Genomic DNA, 27,354 nt, shown 5'->3' with positions numbered 1-27,354 from the left:
ACATCTTAAGTGGGACAAAACTACATTGATAAAAAGTGAAAAAAAGCAACAGATCAAAGGAAATCTTTTGTACAGGATCTTTTTCATCACCTAATCTCCTTTGGTGTGCTCATTTAATGAAATAAAGCTAGAAGCTAAATGGATTCCAGATATATATCACTTAAATATTGACAACCATTAATTGGGAACAGAGTTAGACATTTATAGAGTAAAAAAAATCATGAGGTATCCAATGAGCATTCTTTAGTGTAATCTGTTTTACTGGAATCAGACATTCTACAATAGATTTTACTTATATTGCAAGACAAATGCTATGAATTTTCGAATCAGTAATCTATTGCTTTTTCTGACCAGCCCATTTTTTTCCCATTCTTGTCAAGATTCAACTGTTGTGTTTTGTAGGTAGTGAATTTTCAGCTCTGATCTCCAGCATCTGCAGTCCTCACTTTCTCCTCGTGAATCATATAAATGAAAGAAAAATGAGGGGAATGTAAAATGAATGATCCCTTGCCTTTTTTCCAAAGATAAAGACTTTTTAAATAGCTATAAACTTATTTTGTGGAGAGTGCATTTAGTTTATTTCAGTCTACTTTAGGTGCAGTTCTTCATTTCAGTGAACTGTCACTGGTATATTTTCATGAACAAAAAGATGAAAAAGTGGGAATTTAATTTTTTAGTGTATTCATCATTCCAGAAATGTTAACAGAGAATTATTTCTCTGAGCTTAAATGATTTTTTCCTTTGTCCCAGAAAACCTCAGTCAATCCTCATGCTTGCTTTTAAATCTCTGCCTCTCCTCTCCCTATCTCTGTAATCTCATTCAGTCCACAGTTCTTTGTGATCTTTAAGTTCCTCCATTGGCAATGAATGCTGTCAGAGCTCCCTCTCTGATCCTCTCCACCTCTCTTTTAAGAAGTTGCCTAAAACCTCCATTTTCACCAAACTTTTGGTCTTTGTCCTAGTCTCCTAAGTTGCTTGTTATCAAATTCTGTTTGATAACACACCTTCTGAAACATGTTGGTTTGTGTATCATGTTAAAGCCCAATATAAATGTGAGGTTTTTTTTTGTCATGTTGATGATTTGACAATAACGCTTAAATTTTCAAGTGTTCGTTTTCTCCTTTCTTCTTTAAAATCCTTATAATTAAGTTCATTACAGTGTCATCAAAATTGACAGATTGCATTTAAACTTTTGTTTTATTGTATAAAAGTTGGTTTAAACCAAATAAATAACTCACAACATGGCCATCATATTTATTGCATGATTTTATGTAAATTCCCAAGCTGTCTTTTTTATTGGTAGATCACCCTATCTGTGTCTCAGCCATCTCTTTCTGCCATATCCCTGCAACTCCTTTGAATCTATACCATGCTGTTTCCTTCTCTTGAACTGTGTACGACACTAAGAAAAAAATTACATAAATTATTTCATGATATCACCTATACTATCTCTATCATTAATGATTATATTACCCATTGCTAACTTAATTATCACAGAGATCCTGCCATTATAAAGATGTCAGAATTGCAAGAAGATTCAGGAAATGAAGCAACTATTAAAATGTTCACAACTAAGATAATGTGTGATTACTATTCAAGACTGTAATTTATGCTTGGCAACTTTTTCAAATGAGTTACATTTCCGGTCATGAGAATTAAGGTGCTGTGAATTTGCATAATACTGTCACAAATAACATACATCTACAGGGACAAGATAAAGTAGGGTGCAAAAACACCAGGTTAATTTAAGTAAGGTAATCAACAGAGCACATTTGCAAGTGAACATCACTTGTCAGTTTGATACCAAGTTTTCCCTGTACATCCAATTAAAAATAATGTCATCATTTATCTTAGTATTCAGGGTGTTCCTCTTGTCTTGTTGTTACAAAGTGTATTCTTCTTGGCTCTTCCAATTCATTTTGCTTGGATTTTCAGCTGACAAAGAGAAATAGAAAGGATGCCACTTACTAGATTAGCATGCAAGTTCTGTATTAGGCCTAGGCAATTTATCTTGCTGAAGGATTGGTCTTGCTTCACAAACTAATATCCAAGTGCATCCCTCTCTCAAAATATAAACATACCAGAGCACTTTGTTGCCTTTTAACATGCTACAGAAAGAGAACAGATTTAATTAATTTCTTGTAAATTGAAAGTCAGAAGGATAAATTGTTCTGTGATATGAATAGAATTTTAAAGTTATGATCTTTAGTTGAGCTTCCAGCTGTGAAGGAGAAGGAATTTCACCTATGCTCAGTAGTAATCCTGTCTTGACCTAGATTTAAACAGCAACCAAAATGTAACTGACCTTGAAGTAGTTCAATCTAACCTTTTGGATGATGTCCATACTGCACTTCATTTTGATTCTGCTGTGTTGTAATGTATGAAAAAATATCTTGAACATTCTTTCTCTGAAAATAATTTTCACCCTAATATTTTTTAAAGAATTGCATCATAACTATTATAGGACTGAATCAAAGTTCAAACTGAAAATAAGGGTGAGAATTTCAACTTATACTAATTCCTAGCAAGAAATAGGTGACACACACCAATTGTACTAACAAAGATGTACAAGATAGATGCATACGAAACTGGACCTCAGGCCCCACTTTCATTGAATTAATAAGCTACAAAGGTCAATGAGTTACCCAGAAGGAACCTGCTAGTTGGAGCCTGACCAATTCTGGTTGCCTCTGTTACCAAGCTGAAAACACTTTCTCCTCATTCCTTCTCAGCAGTGAAATCACGAGTGACCTTCAGTGTCTGTTAGACAGGTGATAGGTATTGTACCATTAAATATAACTAACATTTAGCCCAGTCAATCCTGATACAACAGTGCATGTAGATTACAAAAGAAATTTAATTTTAATTTACAGTAGAGCTCAAATATCAACAAAATATGGGCATGGCAACAATAATACTTACAATACATTATTTCTGAACATTCCTCATTATTTATTCACTGCTCCATCTGACAATTTTTCTTTCTGATTTAACAATGAGCGTGCTTGCAGAAAATGGTGATGATTGTTCTGAAGTTTTATATTCACATTCTATTATAATCAAACAAGTTATAATTACACTTAACGCTCTTCTGTCTACATAATGAATTTATTGCATATAATGTTTCTCAGCTTGCTACTTCAAACGAATACTATATCACAGGGTTTACTCTGTGCACAGTATGCAAATATAGTACAGCTTTAACTTCCCCCAAGTCATGACAATCCATATATTTTCCTTAGACAGCAAAATATTGGACAAATTAATACTCTACATAATAACATAATTGTGTATGGTGGTGTTTGAATTCAAACTTTGCTGAATATTTTTGATTAAATGACACCTTATGCAATCTGGGCATATGGTGATAAAGATTGAGCTTTAATTGTGTATCAGGCAAAGCATCCCTTTCTTTTTATTAACTAATGGTTCCTGCTTGTAGCCAGTCTGCTGTCTGGTAAAAAGATGAGGATTGTCTAAGTTGACCTCGAGAGTGAAATAGTCTGTCAAAGTAAAGAATGGTCAAGCACTCACCCTCAATGAGGAGAGGCAACTCAAAAAGCCACCCCACCCCACCATAAGCCAGTACCAAGAATCTTTTTACCAGACAATTCAAAGGCGCCAAGCCCCTTTCTCCTCTCCTATAGCAATTCAAAGAGCAATGAGCCTGCATCTGGGCGGGAGACAATTCGCAACCTTTGGCTTACAGTCACCAGAGGACCACCACCCAGTTTTCCAATACAATAGGATCAATAGCATCCACGCTGTAGGAAGAATGGAAAGGTATAAAAATAATTACAAGGATGTTACAGAGACTTGAAGGTTTGCATTGCAATAAGCGGCTGGATAGTCAGGGACTTTTTGCAAGTAGTAGTCACTGTCTGCATCTAAGTTGCCTTTGTAGTTGCACCAAAGACTCTAGCATCAGTAATCTCCATGTGAGATCTGTCAGCATATCACTCCTAGAGAATATCAGAAGATAATTCAATGTTATTCCAGGAATTCCTGAGCCCTCACATCCATCACAGTGAAGCTAGATGTCATGCCCTCACATCGTGTGGCATGGAGTCTTTCTAAGGTGGGCACTGTTAAGGGCTATAAGGTCCATGTAAGGGGCATGGTTACTTGAGACACAACTTTTAAAGGTCATTCTTAAACAATAAATGACTGCCTGATGTGTAAATTAATAGATGCGTTATTTCTGAGCTCAAGTTCCTAAAAATATATTCAGCTGCCGAAGGGAAAAGCAGTATTTTACTCTGCACATAGTGTCAGCCATTTTGTGTAGTTATTCTACAGTTGGCTGTCAGTCCAATATGACAAAACTTCAATATTGTTCCTGTTTGAGTTTCAGGCTCTATATTTGATGCACTACTTTTCTTCCACATTTCATACTCCCATTTACGGTGTTGTCCCTATGGCACAATAATCTTTAATCTTCTATGCAGCCCCACCCCTTCCTGCCATTTCCTTTTAACTTCTTTATGTAATTAGTACTGTGCTTTCTTTATCCCCGATGCCAATGAGTCCCATGCGCTTGTTGGTTCTACACATTTCCCAAGTCTTGGGTAAAATTAGCATGGCTTTTTGAATCCCAAACCTCCAGAGCTCCCAGTCCCCTCCTGTTCACTAAGGTCCCAATCCCCCCTTTCATAGGAACATAGGAGTAGGAGTAGGCCATTATGCACCTTTAACCTCCTTTCCCTTTCTAAATAATGGAGAAAGTGAGGACTGCAGATGCTGGAGGGTCAGAGTCGAGAGTGTGGCACTGGTAAAGCACAGCAGGTAAGGCAGCATCCGAGGATCAGGAGAGTCGACACACCCTCACACCCCCTTCTTCCAACCAATTCAAATCTCTTCAATTGGCTTAAAAAAATAATATTCTCTGCTTCTCTTAATTGACCTGCCATCTTAATTCTGTTTCTCTCCAGAGATGCTACCGACCTACTAAGTTATTTCAACTAAAATAAAAGCACTTGTTGGAAGTGCTGGGGAAATTCAGCAGGTCTGACAGCATCCACAAAGGGAGAAACAGAGTTAAACATCAGGTCTAGTATGACTTCTTCAGAACTGAAAGGAGTTGGAAAATTATGGCTTTTCTGAGGTAGACAGAAGGATTGCTCCTCCTCCCCCTCTATCACAAGAATAAAACCCATTACTTGCTAGCTCCTTTAAGTTGTGAAGAAAAGTCACGCAGGGCTCGAAACATTGACTCTTGTTCATCTCTTCACAGATGCTGCCAGATTTTCTGAGTTTCTCCAGTATTTTCAGTTTTTCTTCAAGTTCTTCCAGCATTTTTTTAAAAAAGTCTTTATTTTAAACTGTGTACTTTTCCTGGAAAAGATTTGATAATCAAACTAAAAAATGGTTGGTAGAGAATATGCAGGAACAGGATAGGCTTTTTTTTAACAGCCAATATCCAACAACGTCTTTGGGTCCATAGCACTGTCCAACCAGTGAGAGTCCAGAACCTCTGCTCAGATGTCCCCACTACCTGCATTCTTCATGTTTAAAGGCAGCTTACCTTGCATGAATCAGTTGGAATTTTGCTTTGGCTTGCAGTCAATGTGTTGGTTGGTCACTGTTTCAACTGAATCTTTTTTCTTAAAAAAGCATTAAATATACTGCCAGCTTTAAATTTTAAGTTTGGCAGTTTTGAAACAGCAATTAAAGGCTGCACAGATTGTAATCATTAAATAATTTAAATCCTCACCTGAGATAAATGTTAATACAGGTCATCAGGAATCCTGTCATGTCCCTTGTGTCTGCAGTGCTTGGGTATAAATGCCAAGCATTATTTGTTATTTGGATAACATCTCAATATGTGAATAAGCATAATGTGTGGCTCCTTCCATTTCAATCATAAATTTTAATGAATGGAGAAAAGGATAATGATCTCATTTAGCTGTGTCCTACTTTTCCACACAAAAGCACTGTTATAACCTGAGGGAAAATACAGTCACTAATATCTATTCTGATTTGGTTTTGAAATACAGTAGCACATTGATAAATCTATAAAATATTCTCTAAATGTAAATAGGATCAAGTATCATTTTTTTTGTTGGCAGTATTTCATCCAGCTAGCCATTTTTTGCAGGAAGTAGAATTTTTGTTGCATGTAACTAAATCACAATTTTTTTTTATCTCCCAGTTTGATTATGAACAGATATGAATGTATACTTTAGGAAATTGTCCAAAGCATGCTTATGTAACACCATCTCTACAAGCCTGGTGAGCAGGTTGAATGTATAGAGGTTATAAAATTGCTCACAGGTTAACTAAGTGACAGAATTCAAGAATGTGGTGCATATTTTGGTTGCATTAACACCTGTTCTTATTTTGGAGACTTATTGTCCTGCTGAATCTAATCATAATTGCAGAGCAGAATCTTATAGCACCATAAGAAATCGGATGAGAACTTTCTTGATGATGGGAGCAACAAATCCCATTTTCCAACAGAGTTCCAGATATTGAGATGCCATCTTAACTTGGGAGTGGCAAGATGCTTGATTGGGATTATCACTCATTATCCCCTCATTAACACTAAATACCATCTCATTAATGTGCAGCATCCTATTCTACCAAATACAAGATATTGAGAATTCCCAACATGAAAGTTAGAGCAGGTACCTGGTGACTCGAGCTCACCATCTGCTCCATCTTGGACGCCCAGTACCAACATCTCAGGACACATTCCTGACTAACAGTTGCATGGTGACCTTTCCCCACAAGTCTGCATATTGCATCTATTTAAATAATGCTCTCTTAAATACCCGAATTGAAACTGTGTCCACCACTCTGCCAGACAGTGCATTCCTCCAACCCCAGACAATTCATGTTGTGATGCTAGTCCTATGGTATTACATCTAATGAACATTTATGTATATATAGTATTGCTTCTGCTATCACAGAACTTCTGGATTCAGCACACACTACATGTAGGCAAACATCCTGAAGTTATGGTCTGTCATTCACGTTTCCACCTCAGGCCGTGCTGAGGGCAACTCCTCCCCAGAGGCAACTGGTCATAAACTCTCTAGCTCCTGATGACAAGCTAGAAGTTGGACAGAGTAGCAAAATGGTGCAGGGAATTGTCGGAAACATATTTGATATCTTCCTATTGCCAAGCTGCAGAGCCAGCAATGGGAATGCTGGCAAACGTGCTACATGTTGGGAGCACTGATGAGCCAATTAAAGACCCCCTCCTGCCGTATGATCATTTTACCATTGGTAGGGGCACCTGTCATCACATGGGAAAGCAATCTCATGAAACCTGGCAACCTGTTAATGATCCCTGGGTAGGGGCCATCCTCTTTGAGCATTCCATCACCCATTTAGGGACCCTCACCGTCCAGTGGCAGTATTCGCTTCTGTAGTGACAGTGTTGGCTTCCCTCAGCAACACCAACCCCAAATAAACACTGGGGTCTGCTTGCCTCACTGTAGCCCCATCCTGATCCCATTTGTCAGTTTTCAAGGGTGCCTGGTTATCTATACACTCTCAGTCTACACCTGCAACATCAGCACTGACCACAGATAGTGGTGGCAATGTTGAGGTCGTTAAGATGCCACACCAGTGATAAGCAGCACCATTTGGTTGGGCTGCTGAGCTCAATAGGAATACCATCCATGATGGTAGCCGCTAAATTAGCCATCACCAAGAGTCTGCCTCTCCTAGTCCCATGGCTGGTTAAAGAGTGGTAGTCTCCAACTCTGAGCCCTCCTGGTCAGACTTCATGTAAATTTCAACCGCCTCATCAGAGGTCAAGCTTGTTCAGTGAAAGTGTAACTGGGTTTTTAATTGCAATCTAAGTAACATCTAATGCTGAACAATTAACTTTAAAAAATGGACACAAATATTTGTTGTTAAATGTCTCCATTAAGATTAATTCGTTTTTTTTTAATTCCTCGTGGGATATTGCTGGTAAGGCTGGAACTTGGTGCCTGTCCATAATAACCCTTGATCCGATTGGCTTGCTCAATATTTTCAGAGGGTAATTAAGAGACAATCACATTGCTATGGGTCTGAAGTCATAAGCAGGCTAGACTAGGTAAGACTGGCAGATTTCCTTCCCTAACAGGCATTAGTGAAACAGATAGGTATTTATGACAATCGACAGTAGTTACCTAGTTGCCATTAGACTATTTTCTTTTAAAGCTTGGATTCAACTGAGGAATTTGAAATCATATCTCCAGAATACCTGAGCCTCTGGATGATGCGTACACTGACATTACCACCACATTATTGCTTTTCACTTGACTTTGAAAGGAAAAGTTTTTTTCAATTACTTTTTAAAAGTTATCATGATATAAATTCACCCATTTGAATGTCCCAACCTTTATTATGATCTGTGTAAACATTTTCAAAAGTGATTTGGTTATTGATGCTTTTCCTGGTTAACTATCTCCAAAAATTCCTTAATGTGATTGCCTATTTGGTCAGTTTTATAGCCTCACTGCAACTCAATGCTAGAAATCCTCTTTAAAGAAAAAACATGATGAAAAAGTTACAAGTCTCACCATGTGGATCATCAGATCTCTCAGTGAGGCTTCAAGGTCAACAAGTGCCCTGCCAACTGCAAAATCCAGGTCAGTATGTCGCAGACCCAAAACACCTTAACATGATGTATTGTGCATCCTGGACCATTTGGAATGTGCCACATACTTTGCTGTCCACTGTGAAACACAGAATCGAAAAGTGTGGAAAAGCACAGCAGGACAGGCAATATCCAAGGAGGAGGAGAATCGACATTTCGGGCATGAGCCCTTCATAAGGAATGGGGGAAGGGTTGCAAAGCGTGCTGAGAGGTAAATAGGAGAGTGGGTGTGTGGGTGAGGTAGCTGGGAAGGTTATAGATTAGATTACATTACAGTGTGGAAACAGGCCCTTCGGCCCAACGAGTCCACACCGACCCGCCGAAGCGCAACCCACCCATACCCCAACATTTACCCCCTACCTAACACTACAGGCAATTTAGCATGGCCAATTCACCTGACCCTGCACATCTTTGGACTGTGGGAGGAAACCCATGCAGACACGGGGAGAAAGTGCAAACTCCACACAGTCAGTTGCCTGAGGGGGGAATTGAACTTGGGTCTCTGGCGCTGTGAGGCAGCAGTGCTAACCACTGTGCCACCGTGCCGCCCATAGATCGTTGCAAGTGAGGGGTGATGGTGATAGGTCAGTGGGGAGCGTGTAGCGGACAGGTGGGATGGAAAATGGACAGGTAGAACACCATCTGCAGTCCTCACGCTCTCTTAGTCACTATGAAATATAGCACAATCAAATCTTTATTTGGGCTAAAATGAAGTAGAATTTATTTGCATGTCAGAAAATGCACAGCAGCAGTTAGATGCAATATGATATTATTGATACAGAAGTTAGAAATCAATAAAAGTAGAATCAATTCACAAAGAGTTTAAGCTCTATTATTTATAAACATCCAATGAGATTCTTAGAGGAATCATTCAAGATTTGCACAATTCAATGGTTTTGTAATGGGCAAAAGCTTTGCCTCCTGCACAAAGTTTGACTGTCAATTAGGCTGACCTAGAGATTCTGAAGTATTTAACCAGTGTAGATATCACTAAATAAAAAGCTGTCAAAATAAAGACCCTTCAAACAGGCAAATTGAATGATTGAATGGCATATCACTCTTAATAACTCTAAGACAGGTTTTATCAATACGTTTGTCTCATTGCCAATCCCTCATCACTGGGACTACACAGCATTGCCAATAAAAGGTTTTACACTGCCAATGGAACAAGCTTGCCAACATTTTACACATCTCACTCCTCTTTGATAACCACTTTGCAATCTGTATCCTCTTATAAAATTTCCATAACTAATTATTTTGTTTTCTGTTAGAGGGCTGCTTCAGTTCAACCCTGATTCTCAGCCCTCAAACAACTACTTAAATGTATAACACTAAATACCTTTCTTTAACTTGTGATTCCACATCTCTATATAATTTATGCTATCTTAATTAGTATGTTTTTCTAATCTTCCTTTTATTTACTCTATTGACTTACAAATCAAATCAGTATGTAATGATTTCCAAAGGCAAGCAAGCAAATGTATGCCCCTAAGCTTCACCCAATTTGAGGACAAGATGATGGAAGCTTGTCAAGAGAAACTCTGCTTTAGTTCTGGAAAATATCCAAGCCAACTCCTACATCAGAAATACATTTAATAAAAGTTTTGTAATCAGAGAAATTTCTTACACTAATCCATTGCACTGGAAACTGTAAGAAATTTCATTTTCAAGGATTCCTGCGATTTTTCAATTTCCCTTGTCTCCAAGGAGCCTGGAATTTGATTGCCTGAACAACAAACCAATCACCTGCTGTGACTGTCACAAAGCAAGCTTTCACAAAGATAATAGATGAGGGAGGTGATTTAAGCCAGCTGGAATATCCTTCCATGGAAACCAACATTCATCATAAGTCACAAAGATTTTCTGATTCTTTCTTTCTTCACGTAGAAGAAAGCGGTTCATTTTTTTTCACTGTTGCAAATTTGATTTGTAAATTCAGCACTTTTGAGAGCATGGTGTGTGGATTTTCTTCTTTAATGTAAAACTCATGCTGATCTACCTCAATAGGTGATTTGAATGAGCTGAAGAGACATAAGTAATTAGTTAAAGTCTGCTGTCAGGCACTGAGAGATATCAAGCAAAGACTTCACATCACATATATGAGGGTTAGTCATTACTTTCTATAATGTGTAATTTATCTGATGCCTGAAGTTACATGAAATATCTTCAAGATTAAATAGTACAGCAATCATTGATCAAATATAATTGAATATAGAGTAACAAATGAATAAAATGCAAGGTTACATCAAATGTATCACCAGAGTTATGTCTTCCTCCACTTTCTATGCTTTTCTATTTCCTGGCACATTCTATCATTTGGGCAAGTTAAGACTCAAACATGAAAAAGAGTGTTTGAATGAGTTTTTGGAATCCTACTGCTGCTTATGAAAACATTTCCCAGTATGAGCCTTTGGGAAAAGAAAGGTAAGAAATACAACAGAGCAAACTGAAGAGAACGAAAGTATGCATTTTACATCATGAATTTATGACTGAAAGCCTTTCAGAGTAGCTGTACTCTATGGTCAAACTTTCTTCTGCACAGGAACAATTTTTTTAGAAAAATGTTCATTAAACAGTGTTCTATTTAAAGGCACATTTTAATGTCTCAACTTTTCATTGGATTATTATCTATGTAATTCTGCCAATTGTGAATAGATTCAACTTTTTTACAGTCTAATGGTTATCGTAATCAAATTAAAGCAGTGCTTTTTTCAAACCATACCTAGCAGACATTTTTAATTTGTATGCAAAAATGTTGGTGTGAATCACATTGGAGTCTGTCATTGCATCTTGGGAATAGCATTAAAACAGAAATGTCAAACAGTTTTTATTTTCTCCAAACAAAACAGAACACCAAGCATCTATTTTGATGTGACACATTAATAATACGGAAATATCAACTTAACAGTCAGTTTAAATTTCAAAAGAACCATTCATCTCTGGTCCATGAAATGTGCTGAAAACTACTGATACTCCATAAATGAGATTTGAAACAATTGTAGCATGGCCTTTTTTTTAAATTACTGCTGGCTAGATATGGAGCATTGCATTGACAGTCATCCACCATTTACAGTATGAGATGAGGCAATACTGTAATTCCCAAACACATGCATGTACTCTGCTTGGGCAGTAAAGATGTACATCAAAGGTTCAACACTGATGCTGCATTTACACGCTTAAAATAATTCAAAATTAATACCTGCATTCATTAAGTATTTATGGACATAATGAATATTTGAATTCTTTTGTATCTTACTATTCATTCTAATAGTGCATCTTAATGTTCAGCCTTTTTTAACAGTCAGAGATACACCATTCTAAGTAGGATATTAAATAATTTTCAGTTATACATTCCTTTCAGGTGAAAGAACACAACAGGAAAAGTGGTCCAAATATGGTTAACAAAATAAGTTATTATATCCAAAGAGGAGTCCTATAAAGTTGTTAGTAAAAATTTAGAAAACCCAGGAACAAGTAGCAATTTATAATTCAGCAAAGGAGAGCCAAAGGATTGATTAAGCAGGGAAAATAGTGAATAAGAGAGAATTTACAAGAATATTAAAGCAAACTGTAGGAGCTTCTATAAGTATCTAAAATGCAAAAGATTAGTAAAGATAAATATAGGCCGTTCACAGTCTGAAATGGAGGAAGTATTCATGGAGAACAGGAAAATGGAAGAACAACTCATCAACTATTTCAGTGCTGTCTTCACAGAAGAAGACACAAAAATAACTTGCCATTAGAGCTGCAAAGGAAAAATTGAAGGAGCCTAAGAAAAAGTGGCAGAGAAATTAATGTGACTGAAAGCTAATAAATTTCCAGCGCTTGATAATCTACATCCCAATGTAGCAAAGGAGGTGCCCATGGAAATAGTGAATGCATGGATTTACATCTTCTAAACTTCTGTAGATTCTGAAACATTCTTGGCAGATTGGAGGGTGGCAAAGCTAACGCCATTATTTACAAAAGGGAAAGGAGGAGAAAGCTATGAATTAACTACCAGTTAGTCTGACAACAGACAAAATGCTGGAGTCTATTCGAAAGTATGCGATACGTTAGCAAGACATTTAGAAGAAATCAATGGGATTACATAAAGTCAACATGGATTTATGAAAGGAAAATTGTTTGACAACTTATTGAAGTTTTTGAGGAAATAACTGATAGAATAGATGAGGGATAATTAATGGAGGTGCTGTATTTATATTTTGAAAGATCCTCTCACATAATAGGTTAGTATGCAAACTGAAAGCACATGGGATTGGGGTAATCTGGCACAGATTTAGAATTGATTAGATAATAAGAAACAGAGTAAGAATAAATAGTTTTTTTCATAGTGGAAGGTGGTGATAAGTCAGCTACTGCAGACACCTGAGTTTGGAGCCCAGCTATTCACAAAATATATCAATGATTTCGATGAGGGAGTCAAACATAAAATTTCCAAGTTTGCTGGTGATCCCAAATTAAGTGGATAATAAACTGTGAGGACATAAGGAACCTTCAAGGTGATTTGGAGAAGTTAAGTAGTGAGTGAGTGAAGACATGGCAGATGCAGGACAAAATGGATAAATGGCGAGTTTTTCACTTCAATAGGAAAATCAATATAGCAGAATTTTATTTAAATGGTGACAGTTTGAGAAATGTACAGGATGACCTTGTGCACCAGTTACTTAAAGCAAGCATGCAGATGCAACAAGCTGTTAGTAAGGCAAATGGCATATTAGCCTTCATACTAAGAGTTTGAGTACAGCAGCAAGGAAGTCTTACTGCAGCTGTATAGAATTAGTAAGACCACACTTGGAGTATTGTGTACAGTTTTGATCATCTTAACTAAGAGAAAATATACTTGCAATAGAGGGAGTGCAGTGAAGGTTCACCAGACTGATTCCTGTGATGGCAAGTTTTCTGTACAAGGAGAGATTGAGTTCCCTGGGCCTGTATTCAATGGAGTTCAGAGGAATGAGAGGGGATCTCATTAAAATGAATAAAATTCTCACAGGGCTGCACACAGCAGATGCTTTGATGATGTTTCACAAGTCCAAAATATCCAGAATAAAAGGCCTGAGATGAGGAGACATTTATTCACTCAGAGGGTGGTGAGCCTATGGACCTCTCTATCACAGAAACTGTGGAGATCAAGTCATTGGTTATGTTTAAGAAATAAATTGTTAGATTTCCAGCAGTTAAAAATGTTGAGAGGTATGGGGAGAGTGTTAGAGTGTTGGTAGTAAGACATTGAGATGCAGGATCAGTGATGATCATGTTGAATGGTGGTGTGGACTAATTGGGCCAATTGACCTACTCATACTCCAATGTACTGTGTTTCAACATCTTCTATGCTCTAATGGCTTTGGAGAAAAGATTTGAATTGTCATGTTTCAAAGTTATTATGATTACATATAAAAAAAAGAAAAAGGTTTCAGCGGGTCACAGAGCCTCCATTAAAAGCAGATGTCAAGGGTGAAATACAATTGTACGTGTGTGACCTAGCAGATATTGGCTTTTGACATGCTTTGACAGAAGTTCAAACTCATTTCCGAATTTACCAGAAAATCTATTAAATGGGTGACAAAATGTATTCTGAAAGCGACCATTAATTGCAAGCCTAACCTTTTAATTTCATTCGGTAGCATTTCTAATAGATTTCACAACTGTTAAAATCTGGCTTGCTAACAATTTGTGGATATAAAGGGCATGATTTTAACCCGATGTAACTGAATAGGTTTTGGGGAAGATAACATCTCACCAATGCTTCTACATGCATAATTAGACACAAACAAGTCTGTGTATGTCGTCTGCCGAGTCTGATGTATGTGCCAAAATTTCATTTTGAAACGATATGAGATTTTGGACCCCATAAATAGAGGCATTAAGTACAATAGCCGGGAAATTATCATGGGCTGTATAAAGTTCTGGTTGGGCCCTGAGAGTATTGCATTTAGTTCCCAATATCACACTTTAGGAGCAATGCAAACGTCTTTGAGACAGTGCAGAGAGGATTTACCAGAATAGTTCCATGGGCGGGGGTGTTTAGTTAGAACCTGAGATTGGAAAGGCAGGGTGTTGTTCACTTTGAAGCAAAGAAAATTGAGGAGATATTGGTGGACAAGATTATGTCAAGCTTAGTCCAGGTACACAAGTAAAATACTATTTCCATTAACTTATTAGAAGAACTAAGAGGATTCAGATTTATGATTTTGGGCAAGAGATGAAAAGAAAGTGTGACGAAGAATGTCCTTCCACAGTAAGTATCATATAGGTTGTCGAAGTGAAAACAATTAATGATTTCAAAAAGGAATTGGATACACACATGGGAAATGAATATTTATGATACTGGGAAATGAGTCTGACTGGATTGTTCTGAGGGAGCCAGTATGGATTCAGTGGGCCAAATGGCATCCTTCAGTGCTGTCATTGACTGAGTAGAATTTAGTTGAATGCCAGGGTGTACTGCTGAAAATCCTGTTTTTAAGGGAAATACTGAAGCATATTGTATCCCTTAGGAACTCAACAGAACATTATTGCTTGTTAAATGCCTTTTTGACAGTCCAACTTGCCTCATTGGTATTCAGTTTGTATCTCAACAAACTCAAACAAGCTAGATATTGAGAAAACTAAACATAGAAGCCAGAGTCAATACTTGGTCAATTCAGGTAGGTAAAAACAATGACCACAGATGCTGGAAACCAGAGTCTAGATTAGAGTGGTGCTGGAAAAGCACAGCAGTTCAGGCAGCATCCAAGGAGCAATAAAATCGGTGTTTCGGGCAAAAGCCCTTCATCAGGAATACAGGCAGAGAGCCTGAAGGGTGGAGAGGTAAGTGAGAGGAGGGTGGGGGTGGGGAGAAAGTAGCATAGAGTACAATAGGTGAGTGGGGGAGGGGATGAAGGTGATCGGTGGAAAAGAAGATAGGCAGGTCGGACGAGTCATGGGGACAGTGCTGAGCTGGATGTTTGGAACTAGGGTGAGGTGAGGGAAGGGGAAATGAGGGAACTGTTGAAGTCCACATTGATGCCCTGGGGCTGAAGTGTTCTGAGGCGGAAGATGAGGCATTCTTCCTCCAGGCATCTGGTGGTGAGGGAATGGCGGTGAAGGAGGCCCAGGACCTCCATGTCCTCAGCAGAGTGGGAGGGGGAGTTGAAATGTTGGGCCACAGGGCGGTGTGGTCAATTGGTGCAGGTGTCCCAGAGATGTTCCCTAAAGCACTCTGCTAGGAGGTGTCCAGTCTCCCCAATGTAGAGGAGACCGCATCGGGAGCAACGAATACAATAAATGATATTGGTGGATGAGCAGGTAAAACTTTGATGGATGTGGAAGGCTCCTTTAGGGCCTTGGATGGAGATGAGGGAGGAAGTGTGGGCGCAGGTTTTGCAATTCCTGAGGTGGCAGGGGAAGGTGCGAGGATGGGAGGGTGGGTTGTAGGGGGGCGTGGAACTGACCAGGTAGTCACGGAGGGAACGGTCTTTGTGGAAGGCGGAAAGGGGTGGAGAGGGAAATATATCCCTGGTGGTGGGGTCCGTTTGGAGGTGGCGGAAATGTCGGTTGATGATTTGGTTTATGCGAAGGTTGGTAGGGTGGAAGGTGAGCACCAGGGGCGTTCTGACCTTGTTACGGTTGGAGGGGTGGGGTCTGAGGGCGGAGGTGCGGGATGTGGACGAGATGCGTTGGAGGGCATGTTTAACCACGTGGGAAGGGAAATTGCGGTCTTGAAAGAAGGAGGCCATCTGGTGTGTTCTGTGGTGGAACTGGTCCTCCTGGGAGCAGATACAGCGGAGGCGGAGGAATTGGGAATACGGGATGGCATTTTTGCAGGAGGTAGGGTGGGAAGAGGTGTAATCCAGGTAGCTGTGGGAGTCTATGAGGTTTGTAAAAAATGTTGGTGTCAAGTCGATCATCATTAACGGAGATGGAGAGGTCCAAGAAGGGGAGGGAGGTATCAGAGATGGTCCAGGTAAATTTAAGGTCAGGGTGGAATTTGTTGGTGAAGTTGATGAATTGCTCAACCTCCTCACAGGAGCACGAGGTGGCCCCAGTGCAGTCATCAGTCTAGCGGAGGAAGAGGTGGGGAGTGGTGCCGGTGTAATTACAGAAGATGGACTGCTCTACATAGCCAACAAAGAGACAGACATAGCTGGGGCCCATACAGGTGCCCATGGCTACCCCTTTGGTCTGGAGGAAGTGGGAGGATTTGAAGGATAAATTGATAAGGGTGAGGACCAGTTCGGCCAGACGAATGAGAGTGTCGATGGAAAGGTACTGTTGGGGACATCGGGAGAGGAAGAAATGGAGGGCTAGGAGGCCCTGGTCATGGCGGATGGAGGTGTAGAGGGATTGGATATCCATGGTGAAGATAAGGCTTGGGGGCCAAGGAAACAGAAGTCTTGGAGGAGGTGGAAGGCATGGGTGGTGTCTCGAATGTATGTGGGGAGTTCCTGGACTAGGGGGGATAGGACAGTGTTGAGATGGGCAGAAATGAGTTCAGTGGGGAGGCAACATGCTGAGACAATGGGTCGGCCAGGTGGTCAGGCTTGTGCATCTTGGGAATGAGGTAGAACTGGGCAGTGCGGGGTAGCCAGACTATGAGGTTAGAAGCTGTAGGTGGGAGATCTCCTGAGGTGATGAGGTTCTGTATGGTCTGGGAGATGATGGTTTGGTGAAGGGGAGTAGGGTCATGGTCGAGAGGGCGGTAAGAAGAGGTGTCCTTGAGTTGGCATTTAGCCTCAGCGGTATAGAGGTCAGTGCACCAGACTACCACTGCGCCCCCTTTACCTGCTGGCTTGATGGTGAGGTCGGGATTGGAGCAGAGGGATTGGAGGGCTGCGCGTTGTGAGGGTGAGTGGTTGGAGTGGGGGAGGGGGGGTAGACAGGTTGAGGCGGTTAATGTCCCGACGGCAGTTGGAAATGAAGAGATTGAGGGCCGGTAATAGGTCAGCACGGGATGTCCAGGTGGATGGAGTGTGTTGGAGGCAGGCGAAGGGGTCCTCGGAAGGTGGGCAGGAGTCCTGATTGTGAAAGTAAGCTCGGAGGCGGAGGCGACGGAAGAAGTGTTCGATGTCACGGCGTGTATTAAATTCATTGATGCGTGGGCAGAGGGGGATGAAGGTGAGTCCTTTGCTGAGGACTGATCGTTCGCCCTCAGTGAGGGGGAGGTCAGGGGGAATGGTGAAAACTCGGTAGGGCTGGGAGCTGGGATCTGGTATGAGTGTGGAGCTGGGAGTGAGGGCGGAGCCAGTAACTGGAGTGGGCATGGTGGTGGGGGGAATGGGGGTAGAGTCATGAGCAGGGGTGGTGTTCCCCTCAGGGTTCTGGGGGGTGGGAATTATGATCTGTGGGGAGCGTGTCAGCAGAATGCAGGTGAGTGGCCTCAGTGGGGGTGGAAGTGGTAGCCAACATGACAGTGGGGGGGTGGGGTGGGGGAGCGGAAGTCACTGAGCGTGTGACATCAGCGATGATGTGAGGGGTGGAAGTGATGTCACGTGTGGTGCATGAGGAATTGTGAGGAGCGGAAGTGGCTGTGGAAGCGGCCATGATTGTGTGTGTGTGGGGGGGGGGGGGGGGGGGGTAGGGGGAGTGACATCCCACCTGGTCAATTCAGTTTATTGCCTGCTCCAAAGGACTTCCATGTTAGGCACTGGCACCACCTTCCCAGGGAACGTGGCATGGACACACCATGTTCATAGATACTGGCATCTTTCATGTGCCAGTCTCTGAGAATCTCAGATCCACTCATTGCACACTTCTGCACTTCGATGTGTCGCCTTGGTAACTATCATGATAATGCAGCAGTGAGGGTACTGTATGCTCAGGGAGATACATCCAGCTGATGGACTGGACCAGGCTACATCTCAGAGCTTACTGACCTTACTGAACTTACTCAGAACTCACTGTCAAAATTCTCACTCTGCACTATCTGGACACTCATAGCATCCGTGACTTGCATTGCCTTTCTGCACATTGCCCCTCCAGTCGGACACACAAGGTTCATTTTTTCTGTCTTGCTTTGTGGTTTAGCATAGTCACAAATGCAGTCCTCAGTCAAGTCGAGGGAGATTGCCTTCACTCAGGACGTCCTGACACAGTATATCAAGGACCACCTCCAATACTAATCCAGGGGTTTGAACACAGTCTGTCACTCGGGGTGGTTAGAGTCAGTATGTTCTCTCAGTACTGCTTTATATTTCTTGTTGTGAAAAAAATGGAAGAGGAAACAAAGGCTTTGGGATTTTTACTCAAAACTTTTCTTAGACTCAATATCTCAGCTCACTGTCACAGGTAAATCTCACTCTCTCCCTCCATTCACTGCCCAACCTCCAGGTAAATCATAAGATGTGGGAGCTGAAGTGGGCCGTTCAGCCCATTGCGTCTCCCCTGCCATTCAATGAAATCATGGCTGAACTGACAATCCTCAACTCTAACATTCCGGTTTTTGTCCTATAACCCTTGATTTCCTGATTAAAAATCTGTCTGGCACAGACTTGCATGCACTTAATGACACATCCACAACAGCGGTGCTAAAGAATTCTACAGATTCACTAACCTCTAAGAGAAGAAATTCCTCTTACTGAGCAGAAAAATCTAATTGGTAATTGTAATAGTATATTTTCTCTTCCTGATTATATATCACACGCCCTTGCGTGATTAACCTACATTATAGAAAGTGGTGAAAGAGGTTATTAACTGTCACTGTTCATTCAACAGGAAATGAATAAGTGAACTGAAGCACTGGTGAGTTAGCTGTATGTTTACACAATGCTTAACCTTTGTAAGGTGCTTTTGGTTGGTCATTCTAATCAGTCAAGTATTGCAGGTTACATGCCACCTTATGTAAGCAAGCAGAAAGGGACTATATGTCACACATTGAGAAAGCAAATTAATCACCCAGGAGCAGCAGTAGCTTCAAGTGGATAGTAGTATGCTTGGTGTCTGCTCTAGATGCTTTAAATCGACAAATTCCATTTATTTTATTCAGTAATGGGATGTGAGTATCACTACCAGCCCAGTATTTATTGACCATCCTAATTGTCCTTGTGAAGCTGGGTGGGAGATATACCCATGATGTTAGGATGTGAGTTCCAGATTTTGACCCAGTGACAGAGAAGGAACAGTGAAATATTTCCAAGTCAGAATAGTGTATGGACTTGGTTGGGACCTTTCATGTGGTGGTGTTCCAATGAGTCTGCTGTTCTTTTCCTTCTACATGGGAGAGTTTATGGGTTAGAAGATACTGATGGCAAAGACTTGATGAGTTTCTACAGTGTATATTTCGTAGATGGTACAGATTGATGCTACCCTGTGTCGATGAAGGTGTAGGTAGAGGTGGAAATAAACTGGGCTGCTTTGTCTTGGATAGTGTTGAGCTTTCTGAGTGTAGTTGGGGCCTCAATCATTTGGGGAAATATAGAATGTCATGTGGATGATGAACATGCATTGGAAAAGCAGGAAGCTACTTGCTACAGAATTAGGGGTAACGGTGGTATAGTGGTAGTGTCACTGGACTAGTAATCCAGAACTTTAAGTTAATATTCTGGGGATTTGAATCCTACCACCCCAGATATCAAAATTTTAATTCAGTAAAATAGTCTGGAAATAAAAACCAATTTACTGGTGATCATATAATCACTGTAAGTTGTTGTAAAAACTCAACTAGTTCAAAGTTTGTGAGAAGATTTGTAGCTCGGGTGCTCGTTATTGTGGTTCTGTTTGCCGAGCTGGGAATTTGTGTTGCAGACGATTCGTCCCCTGTCTAGGTGACATCCTCAGTGCTTGGGAGCCTCCTGTGAAGCGCTTCTGTGATCTTTCCTCCAGCATTTGTAGTGGTTTGAATCTGCCGCTTCCGGTTGTCAGTTCCAGCTGTCCGCTGCAGTGGCCGGTATATTGGGTCCAGGTCGATGTGTTTGTTGATTGAATCTGTGGATGAGTGCCATGCCTCTAGGGATTCCCTGGCTGTTCTCTGTTTGGCTTGTCCTATAATAGTAGTGTTGTCCCAGTCAAATTCATGTTGCTTGTCATCTGCGTGTGTAGCTACTAAGGATAGCTGGTTGTGTTGTTTCTTGGCTAGTTGGTGTTCATGGATACAAATCGTTAGCTGTCTTCCTGTTTGTCCTGCATGAGCAAAGCCACTGTAGTGTACAAAATCCCATGCATGGACTGCACAAAACACTACATAGGACAAACAGGAAGACAACAGAAAGAAAAAGAAAAAGAACTCCTAATCTCCAACTACCTCATAAAGCATCAGTATTTGTATGGCTGGCCAGTTTCTGGTCAACACTACTCCCCAGGGTTGAGAGTTGGGGGTTTAGTGATGGTGATACCATTAAATGTCAAGGGAACAGATATGCACATATATATTCAGTATCTGTACAATTGATCAGTATTTGAACAGTTGGCAGGTTATAGAACATTTTCCTTTTGTAACACTGCAACAATCGTATAATGAAATGCTAATAAAGTATTACCTCATGCCTTATACAATGTAAAATGAAGTACAATGTAAACAATATTGAGCTTGGCAACCACCTCGAGCCCAATAAGATTATGCTTCATCAACTTGTATTTCTGGGCTTGGTTCAAAGGTGAAACAACATTCACCATTTGGACCATGTTTTACTCAGTATTTCCACATTCCAAAGAGGTCCATTGCTTTCTATAAAATCCCTGTAGTAGTATCTCCACCTGTGTCTTTGTTCTGCTTTTACAGCTTACCTCTCACATTTGGTGGTATCTCCTGTTTCAGAAAAGCTGGGATTGTAAATGATATTCCTTTAGTCTAGAATGTATCCAGTGATTTAATAACAAGGAGTTGGTCTCATGTTATAGGACAAAGCCTGCTTCCTGCTTCCCAGTCACTCAAAAACCTCAAAGAGAATCATTCCCAGTGCACCTGTGTTAAAATCTGACCATCAGAGCGGTTATTTTCTGACTAATTGCAGATTGAATTTTCTCCTCAGGTTTTTTTTTCCCCAGCACCACATCACTGAGGTTTCCATATATTATGATCCATTGTTGTCCATTTGAGTATCTTGAGCACAAGAAGGCAAGAAACTTTCCTCCTCTCCTCTATAAGCTGGCCTTGGCAGTATCATTTTTATCTGCTGGGGTAACAAGAAATCATGGAAAGTGAACCCTTTACTGCCATGGTAGCCTGATTTGATTCTTTAATATATTGCATCTAACAATGCAAGTGAAAATGCTCCAATCTTACCTGTCTGAAATAATAAACATTTTCCACACACTACTTCAAGTTAGTTTAATTTATCTTGAATAAAGAACATTCAAAATGTAGGTTTGTAACCACAGCTTAATCATATTTAGATTATCTAATGCTTCTAGTCTGAATTTGCACTCTTTTTTTTCTTACTGTGAGGATTTGGACAAAACATGGCAAACATTTTCTGTGAAACATAATCGCAGTATTGATTGATTTTGTGAGTGAAAGACTGACTTGTTAATACTGTCACTTGTTTTTCTGTTACCAGTTTGAACTCTTACCACTCATTTTGTTTCTTTCAGTGTTAAGGTATTGTATGCTTTGGCATGGAAAATAGTTGTGCAAGGTGGCTGGGTGACTAATCGATGCTCCACTAAATCTAATATACCAGATTCCATTATTCTTCAAATGCAATTCATAAGTGCATTCTCTGAACTTCATCTCAGGAAAGTTTAGAGTATAAAGGATGAGAAAAAAATGTCTGCACCTTAAGAATGTGGAACAACATGCTGAATTTGTTACTGTTTCATTTTATTGCACATACTTGTGAAATCTTGTTTGTTGTCCAGGAATTACCAGTACGTCACTGACATTTAATTATCTAACAAGCCTTGAAATAAATTATTTTCTGGTAGAATCTTATAGAATAGTTAATTAAGTAATCTATCAAAAGAGACAATTCCACCAGAAGGATTCTTGAACTATACAATGCTCAGATGTTGAAGAATGTGATCAAGCATTTCACAGCATACATCATGTTTTCTAAACATGTTCTTTAAGCTGACCAATCAAGAGAATTACAGCAACTCAACACCTTAGCAATATCTGACTTCCTTATTTGCCATCACTCCAAAATGAAGACATTTACTAACCATTTCATTATTTACTGGAGTCTGAGTGACATAGAGTATGGAAAATATCTGGCAGAATTGGATGAGGCTGATCTCAACTTCCGGAGCAACTCACACCATATTTCATGTTTTTGACTAGTGCTGTGGCAAGATTCCCACTTGGTATTCAGGTTAACAGAAAAGCTTGTCTCATTAATATTCAGCTTCTCATTTTATGAAATAAGAAAGATGTAAGGAAAACTAGAAATTCAAAGAAACCAGAGCGAGCAACTAGCAGATTCAGCTTGTCACTTGCTCCAAACAGCTTCCAGTTTGGAAACTGGGCACCAAGATTCCAGGCCTCTGTCCACTGGCATGACCCACATGCACCTCACCTCAATGGGAATAGGCATTCAACATGTACCAGCCTCTAAGCTCCCTCTTCACATTTCTCTGATCTATTTACAGGATGTTTCCACACTTCAGTACTCATGCAACACTGGCAATTATTTATTAAAATGCTATTTCAATGACATTTTGCACTCAGAAACATGTACACAGCTCATGGACTGGGCCAAGCTGCATATCTGGGATCTTCACTCACTGTCGTGGTGCTCATTTACTCTGATTTTGCTAAGATGCTAACAGCATCCCTGCATTGAGTATTGCCTTTTTGTATGTTGCTCCCACAACTAGAGGTACCAGTCACATATTACTTCTGTCTTGCCATGCCATTTAGTGCAGATACAAAGCCAGGAACCTTGTCATACTTACCAGTATGAGTGGTAGAGCATATCCCTTGATGGGAGATGGGTCTGGTAGAAAAGATAGAGTCTGAGGTATCAGAGAGAAGATGGTGACACTTATGCTTGTAGACTGAAGGTCATTAACCTTTTTCCTCCATTCCTGTTTAAAACTGCTTCAATCTGGATGGCAAGCTCAGACCAGGCTGGTATGGACTGGTATCATCACTTTCACTGCTAGTCCTGTGTCCTTGGCCTCCTCCTTCGCCAGACCCTGGCCACACGATGCCTGGAGGAAAAGCACCTCATCTTCCGCCTAGGAACCCTCCAACCACAGGGGATGAATGTAGATTTCTCCAGCTTCCTCATTTCCCCTTCCCCCACTTTAGTCCCAACCCTCGGATTCAGCACCACCCTCTTGACCTGCAATCTTCTTCCCGACCTCTCCCCCCCCCTCACCCCCTCTCCGCCTCACCCTCACCTCCTCCACCTATTGTATTTCCATCGCCCCTCCCCCAAATTCCCTCCCCCCTAATATTTATCTCAGCCCTCTTGGCACACCAGCCTCATTCCTGAAGAAGGGCTTATGCCCGAAATGTCGATTCTCCTGCTCCTCGGATGCTGCCTGGCCTGCTGTGTTTTTTCAACACCACATTTTTCAACTCTGGTACTCCAGCATCTGCAGTCCTCACTTCCTCCTTGTGTCAGCACCACCCTGTTGAGCAGGGCCTCTAAAATGCTGCCTGATTGGCACCAAATTTCCCAATCTTCCATGTTCAAGGCAAATGTCAGGAACTATACAGGGCAGCTCCAAGCTGGCAGTGCTTATCTGGGTGCATAATGTGCTTTTAGAGATGGCACTGTCAAGGTGCCAGTGAACTCCTGGATATCTACTGAGTGGCGAGTTGTTGTGGATATGGTGCGTGATAAGATGGGATGAAATTTGGAGATGAGAGATGCCATTGGAGAATAGGAAGTAATTAATAAAGCAAGTTTGGTAAAACCCATGGCAAGAATTTTCCAAAAACTTCAACTTAGACTTTACTGGAAAGACAGAAGATTTAGCCTACTTGGTTTTAATACTGGATTTTCGCTCGTTTGCAGTTTTCTTTTTATTCATCCACTCTCCACTTCCCTATCTCCCACTTTCATTGTACCTTTCTAAAAGCTGTTTTAAATATTCCTTGCCTGAGTGTCCCTTTCTTGAATTTCACAAATTGATTGATTTCCATTACTAGCATTTATTTGTTATCTGATACCCATTTAAGATTTATAATTGCTTGCCTAGCTCAATGAAACAAATACTCTTTGTGATCCCTGTATCTACATATCATTCAAAGAACTTTCTCACTTATAGATGTTCCTGTTCTGGTAATGCTGCGCAGATTTCCTGCTGTTATTGATAGTTCATGTTCGACACCATTTTCTGGTTTTCAGCGATCTTTGGAATATGCCTACTGGGTCAAATGGGTGCCATTAGATTTGTTTCATAGCTGCAAAAGTCCATCTGAGAAACACATGGTTGGTCAATTGATTGCTGCACTGTTCATGCTTCCAGATTCTGTCTTTGTGTCCCAGGCTCAGACTTCACTACTTTCAGGCATAAAGACAGATATAATAATAAGGGTAGTCCTTGAGAGTCATAGAGCTAGGGAAAGAAAGAGTGGGACACAAGCACAAAATGGAGACACAGATTGTGTAAGACACTGCAAGAGAAGCAAAAAGATGAGCAATGTCATGAGAATCTTAATTATGTAATAGTATTGTGTTACTTGCTATAATGCTTCAATATATATTATATTTCAGTGGATTGCTTTGTATGGTATACTATCTATGAGAAAATATAATTTATTCAACTCACAGGTGATATCAGAAGAGCACAAGAAAATACCTTTAAAGAAATTTTTTACTAGTTTGCAGGAATATTTCCTCTAAATTTCTATGGAAATTACTCTGACAGTTAAAAATAAACTTGAAACATTTGAGCAAGTTAGGCATTTGTTACACAATATAATTTTTTGATGGGGCCTTCAAATATATTCTATCTAGGCCAATAAAGGGATACTTGAACTTTTAAAATTAGAATAGCCTCAGGAACACTTTTAGAGTAAGAAATTGTATTTCCCAAATGACTATGATGTTGAAAATAACACTCCTTATTTTTCTTTTGTTAAATGGGCTGATCTTGGTCTTGTTAAAGTGACATGCTTCTCATTTTCCACTTTCACTCCTCAGAGGTTATAAATCAGTCAATCGAAAAGGCAGTTACTCTGGAACATTCTTTTCATTTCGTTTTCAAAATAAAATGAGTGTGATTTATGATTAACCCACATTCCTCATAAATTGAAGGTCAGGAGCCTCAATGGAATTAGTAGGAACATCATCATAGACACTTTACCCAGAGCCTTTGAATTTTACAGATTTCACTGATGGTAAAAGTTTGCAAAGTGTGGAAAAACAGACCAGTTTACTAACTCAGGACAATGTACAACAACATATAAATTAGATACAGATGTAGGCCATTCGACCATCAGGCCTGCTATACTTCTTGATATAATCATGGATGACTTAACTGTGGCCTCATCTTACCTTCCTGTCTGCAAACACTGTCACCATAATATCTGGCTCCCTTGTCAATCGAGAATGAGCAATCCAAAGACTAATGACTCTCAAAAGAAAAAAATCTCCTCATCTCTGTCTCAAATGGGAGACCTCCTAATTTTTAAACTGTGCCCTGATTCAAAAAAGGATGCATCCTCTGAGCATCTACCAGTCAAGCCCCCTCAAGATCGTATATGTTTCAAAAATAATACTTCTTATTTTTGGATAATAACATATGGGAATAGAAAGCCATTTTGCACACTTATCTGATATTCATCAAATCAACTTGCTTGCCTTTTCCTTATATCCCTTGATATCCTTACTGCTTAAAAATATCTATCTCAGCCTTAAGTAGTCTTAATGACTCAATTTCAACCATTCTCTGCCCTCTGAGATACAAAATTCCTCCTCATTTCTGTCTTAAATGGGTGACCCCTCACTCTGAGATTATGCCATCTGGTCTGAGATTCTCCCACAGTGGAACATAACCTCTTGGCAACTACCCTTTCAAGCCCTCAAAGAATACTGTATGTTGAAAAAGGCCACCTATTATTTGTGTAAACCTCAATAAATACAGGTCCAACTTTCTCAACCCCTCCTTTTCAGACTGTCTTTCCCTGTCTAAATCAATTTAGTGAACCTGTGTGCACTGCTTCCCATGCCTATTTATTCCCATGCCTACACACCTGGTGACTATGGCAAGAACTGAATGACATCACAGGTTCTGCAAAGAGACAGTACAAGATAGCAGACGATGACACATCCCTCCCAGATTGTCTCAACACCTTCTGTACTCATTTTGAGAAGAATTTTGGTGGAGAGGTAACACCTATTCTGACAAGTCCTGGCCATCCTATTCCCAACAGTCACTGCATCAGAGGTCAGATCAGTTTTCCTTTGTGTGAATCCAAGGAAAGCAATGGAACCAGACGGAATACCATATCACTTCAGAGGTCTTCCCTGACATTTCCAACCCCTCCTTACAGCAGACCACTGTCCCTGACTGTTTCAAGAGGGCTAACAGCATTCCTGTGCCTAAGAAGGCTCGTACAGCATATCTCAATGACTACTGCTCAGTGGACCTAACATGGGTGGTCATGAAGTGTTTTGAAAGGCTAGTCCTAGCATTAACCAACTCCAGCCTCCCCACTACTCTTGACCCACTCCAATTTGTTTATCAGATGAACAGATCCATGTCAGATACCATATCACTTGCCCTTCACTCCTCCCTAGAACATCTTGACACCAAGAACAGTTACATAAGAATCCTACTCATTGACTACAGTTCAGTCTTCAACACTATTGTCCCCTCGAGACTGATTACTAAATTTAATGGTCTTGGACTAAGCCCCACTTTCTCAACTGGATCCTAAGTTT

At 40.4% G+C, this 27,354-nt stretch overlaps 1 protein-coding gene across 2 annotated transcripts in view; it reads left to right on the top strand.

The window, feature by feature from the left end:
• The window catches only part of LOC140492012 (follistatin-related protein 5-like), a 563,483-nt gene that overhangs the window by 230,929 nt on the left and 305,200 nt on the right, over window positions 1–27,354 (top strand). The window lies entirely within an intron of this gene.

The sequence above is a fragment of the Chiloscyllium punctatum genome, chromosome 20 (assembly GCF_047496795.1).
Source record: "Chiloscyllium punctatum isolate Juve2018m chromosome 20, sChiPun1.3, whole genome shotgun sequence".
NCBI classification, from domain to species: domain Eukaryota; kingdom Metazoa; phylum Chordata; class Chondrichthyes; order Orectolobiformes; family Hemiscylliidae; genus Chiloscyllium; species Chiloscyllium punctatum.
The sequence above is the reverse complement of the archived record's forward strand: the minus strand, read 5'-3'. Positions and strand labels throughout refer to the sequence as shown.